Source organism: Palaemon carinicauda, chromosome 25 (assembly GCF_036898095.1).
Source record: "Palaemon carinicauda isolate YSFRI2023 chromosome 25, ASM3689809v2, whole genome shotgun sequence".
In the NCBI taxonomy this organism is placed as follows: domain Eukaryota; kingdom Metazoa; phylum Arthropoda; class Malacostraca; order Decapoda; family Palaemonidae; genus Palaemon; species Palaemon carinicauda.
In genome coordinates this window covers 78,645,254-78,649,496 of record NC_090749.1, presented here as the reverse complement: position 1 = coordinate 78,649,496, position 4,243 = coordinate 78,645,254, and the positions used below count along the sequence as shown (strand labels likewise).

The window sequence follows — 4,243 nt, the reverse complement described above, 5'->3', positions numbered from 1 at the left end:
TATTTTGTAAGAGGTCACTTTAAATTTAAACTATCAAAGTCCTTCCTGTGCATGGTAATGCACTGCCCTTGAAGCAATGAGGAGATTATTTCTTTGTTATTTTCTTGTCTTGTTGGATTCCTTGTTCTTGGAGACCACGCAACACTTTAACCCCAGAAATGTCATTTTGTAAAACTAAAGCAGAATGCTATTCATTCTACTTCCATCCAATTCTTATATTAAATTTAGAAATTCTTAGGAAGTTTATATCCGAATAGATCCATGTCAGGCTTTAGGTACTGGTAAATCTCTCTTCTCAAAGTCGTAGGAACTTTTCGATAGTATCTGAAATAAAAGATCAATTTACTTTAGACTCAAGGACGTGGCAAGAGAGCAATTGAAGATCACGAAAATTACACTGATATTTTTTACTACACAAATATACCAAGTCTTTAGTATCAAGTAAGATCAAATTACAAATGACTTCAAAACTTTTGCCAAATCTGCAGGTTAAGCCGTGAGCCTCTTTACAATATCACAGCAATGAAAAATTTGGGATCAGCAATTAATTTTGGGAATTGTAATGCTGTATTAAAAGTACCTTACTTAAAAATGAAATAGAAACCTAAAATATGAGGATAATCTCTCCTCTATTGTTCTTTTCGCGTGAAGTTGTTTCCACATTTTTCTTTCATTTGGACAATTCTAGCTTACCCCATTTCAACTGTAACATTCAGCTCCCCAACAGACATAGACCTCATTCATACACCAAGTAACGTTTCTCAGCTAATTATTTACAGATTTACCTAAAACACACAAACTGAATTACTTTTCCTTAGCAGTAATAAACTGTTGAAAACTTACGAAAAATCTGATTATATCTCATCAACACTCTTCCTCTTTTGGTTCATGGACGTATCTGGGTCTGCTGGAATGCCAAGGGTCTTGAAGACGTATTCCAAATCTTCTGATAATGTCTCGACTTTTGTGATGTAGTCATAATGAATATCACAAGGACAGCAGGTGTTGTGATAAGGACTCCTGTGTAAAAATGGTTTGAGGTTATGAGAGAGAGAGAGAGAGAGAGAGAGAGAGAGAGAGAGAGAGAGAGAGAGAGAGAGAGAGAGAGAGAGAGAGAGACCATTGATCTCAGTTTGTTGATATTGATAGCAAGTGGATATGCCATTGTTTACAAAATAGAAGAAAAAAAGAAGAACAATTATGTCACAAACTCTTCCGTCGATAATAAAAAAAAAAAAAAAATTACAAACCAGTGAGCATCCGGTCTCCCTTCTTCATATGTTTTTAGAACATATTTCAGGAACTGTACAAATGTAATCTTTGGTTTCAGAACACGGTACAATCTCTCATAAACCTTTATTGGGTATCTGCAAGTACAGGAGAAATGAACAATGATAAGACTTCTCGGATTTGTTCATTAAAGATTTAATGGAGAATATACAGGGTTAGAATTACTATGGAAAATATACTGGGTTAGAATTACCATGGAAAAAAGGGAGCCTAATCCTCTGGTTTGATGTATTGCAGTGCTTAAACGAAACACTGTTTTAGAAATAAATTTTGGTTCCTTAAAAACCCCTAATTTAGGAGATATCCTGGAATAAGGTCCAGCAGAGAAACTGATTTCTTGATGGAAACAATTCTTACGCGTAAAGGTGATGCAATGCAATATCAAAATATTTTGGATACCATACAATTCTACATACAGTACTGTCCTATATGATTATGTTTACTATATGATAAAAACTTTCTTATATGACTGCATTATTTGACTTTAATGGAATAAAAAAAAAAGATGGAGGATATCAGAATGCACAGACACACGGTGATGAATACTTACAAAACACTGGGGTCAATTGGTTTCTTCAAACCAACTTTAAAGTGGGTGTTAAGGGGCACCATATTGTTGGCAAAGAGGGCAGGGAGCCAGAATTGATGGAACCTCTCATGCCAGTGACTTCTGAATATCCTCTGATTAGAAAAAAAATCAAATTGTGCATGAGAAGAACAAACTATAAAGGCTATGTAGCATAATGAGTATGACTTCAATCCATCAAGTAGCTAGATACTGTAACTACACTATTGACACCGTAACCTACTACGGTTCATTGGAGCCTAACAATTTCTGTTTTCAAGTGTCTGACTGTTGTTATTTTTATGGTATTTTTTTTTTCTTTACCCTAGGTCCATGAGTCGCTATCAGAGAAGTTTTTGTGTCAACAGGATAGGATTTTTTTTCCGGATGAAACAGAACAGGAGGAAAATTCAAGAAATTTATGTTCTTTGTACCTTATTAGTTAATTATTGAAGAAAACCACAAAATAGAATGCTGAAATTTTTGTGGAAGTTACTGAAACACAAGAAATTTAGGTTATAACATAGTTCGGTCTGAAATCAGAATGAATAACTTTAGAGTATCTGTAATACCTCAGCCAATCACTAATACCCAAAAAGTAACCTGTTCATGAGATGAAAATCGTCATATTATGAATGACGGTTTTGAACAACAATTATGGAAACATTTGTGGGTTATTGCTTGAGAAAAAGAACAGGGTGGAGATGAAGGAGAGTAAAATGCTCATACTTGCAGAGAGAAAGGCTCTAATGCTACAGCAAATGATAATTCGAGTTGATTTTAATAAGGCTTCGGTCACACCACACACGATGAGCGTTGAGGTAGAGGCATGACTTAGGCTGCAGGAGAGCGACAAACTGTTGCTTGGCCACACAGGAGCCGCCACACTTCTCTGGCCTCCTCAGAGTCCTCACTGTCAGCAGTCGAAAACAACCTTCCTCACAAACAATGACACAATGGTATTTGAGTAGGAAATTACTACTGGTTGAAAATCTTTGTTTTAAACTGAACAGTAGACTATACAAGAGTTTGGATTAACGAATTTAATAAACAGAGAAGGGAAAATAAGTTAATTTTACAATTAATATAGCCAGTTATTGACTGCTGAGAGTGAAAAAGCAAGAGAGGTATGGCGGTTCCGGTGTAGCCACGTAACATTTTGTCACTGGCATGCCACACAGTCATGCCTCGGCCTCTACCTCTACGCTCATCGCGTATGGTGTGGCCGAACCCTAACTAAGAGAGGTTATATTGAATATTTTGAAGGCAGGGCAGTACTTATCGCTACACGATTCTAACATTTGCTTTTCTTCATAAGATAAGACATTCAATAACTTTACCATAGTACAAATGACACTGTCCCTCTTGTTGTTTGATGAAAACTGACTTACATGCTCATCAAGTATCATATTCACCCACATTGTGACCTAAATTATGTTGCACAATATTGAGACTTAAATATCCAGGGAGGAAGACTCTCTCTCTCTCTCTCTCTCTCTCTCTCTCTCTCTCTCTCTCTCTCTCTCTCTCTCTCTCTCTCTCACACTCACAATCTTCTCAAATTTTTCGAACTGAATGTTAGCTTTGAAGATTAAATTATGGGGGTTTTGATGTTCCAAAGTAGTTATCCAATGTTTCAATAAATCCAAATATCTCTCATTATGATTTTAGAGAGGATAATGTATTGTTTATATGAATTGGCAAATGATTAAAATGACAACAATCCTACTCCAACTATATCATAGGGAATAAATATTACATGTTATGAAGTGTCATTATAAATTAATACAGTCATAATGTCTGCTTTTAATATATTGCCCTTCATATCACTGAACTAGGCAATGTATTATTTAGTGTACAACACAATGCTTCCTATATTTGTAACATGTTTTTATAGAATGATCAATTATAGTGCAGTCATATAGAAAATATTCCCATAAATTCTATGGATATCATCTCCAACCTACTCAGAGCTCTTGGGAGACCTACCTACTCAGTCACCAACCTCAAGTTGCACCCATCGTAAATGGACTAGCTCGATATAATTCAGTCATTTACTCTAGAGGAGTTACTGGGAAGGAATGTGTTGCGAACTGCCAGTCAACCTACCTTACGAGCCCTCGCTTCAACAAGAGGTCTGTGCCGTTGCATAAGACCTCCATCCCTGTACTTATGACGAAAGGCAGCCACCAATCGGGATAGCGGATGTCTTGTGAGAAAATGGAATATTTATTTTATAGCAATACAGTAATTGTTTGGGTGAAATTTCCTTGATTTATGAAAGTTTGGTCTAACAACGTGACACTGGGGTAGCTAGATTACTGAGAGGCACATCAAAATGGAGAGAAAACACAGTTATGAGTGATTGGGTAGTAGCATAGAGTCTAG

General features: G+C 36.2%; 1 pseudogene; it reads right to left on the bottom strand.

The window, feature by feature from the left end:
- Positions 1-224: 224 nt before the first annotated feature.
- Positions 225-4,243, bottom strand: part of LOC137619084 (uncharacterized) — a 22,437-nt pseudogene continuing 18,418 nt past the window's right edge.